Raw genomic sequence first — 781 nt, forward strand, 5'->3', positions numbered from 1 at the left:
ATGGTGTTTTGCTATTTGTACGAGTTGTTTTGAGAAATGCACTTAGTGTTTTGCAAATGTCAAGGATGATTCGAGAAATGTACCAAAGTGACTGAGAAAAACTGTAAATGGTGGGAAACTAGGTTCAATTTTTCATCTTCAAAAGTCAGGTAATTTCCAGCCAAGCCAGAGGAGCAGCTGTGTCCAAACCTGGGGTTCTCCCGTCACCCGATAGCACATGATCTGTTTGGACACGACTGTAAAATATTAGGATCACTGACACCTCTACAGTGACCAAGGGAATATGGAATGATCCATCACTCTTTTCAGTGGTCTTCCCCCAGATTCCCAATTCTCTACAAATAAGAACGGGCATATTCGATTAGTCAATGTGGAATCAGTGGATGAATGATAAATAAAACAAATATTGCTGTTTAAATGTTTGGGGTCAATACGAGTTTGTTGCTGTTGTTACCTTTTTAAATAGAAATGTATACTTATATTCAGCAAGGAAGGATGCATTAAATGCATCAAAAGTGACAGTAAAGACATTTAGAATGTTATGAAAGATTTCAGCTGCCTGGTATATATATTCAAATATCATTAAATAAATGCTGCTCTTTTGAACTTTGTATTCTTCAAAGAAACCTGAAAAAAATGTAACATGGTTTCCACAAAAAAAATATTAAGCACAATAGTTTCCAACATTGAAAATAATAAATACTTCTTGAGCACGAAATCAGCATATTACAATGATTTTTGAAGGATCATGCTTAAGTATATATATATATATATATATATA

Source organism: Sinocyclocheilus grahami, unplaced genomic scaffold (assembly GCF_001515645.1).
Source record: "Sinocyclocheilus grahami isolate Dianchi unplaced genomic scaffold, SAMN03320097.WGS_v1.1 scaffold65.1, whole genome shotgun sequence".
Lineage (NCBI taxonomy): Eukaryota > Metazoa > Chordata > Actinopteri > Cypriniformes > Cyprinidae > Sinocyclocheilus > Sinocyclocheilus grahami.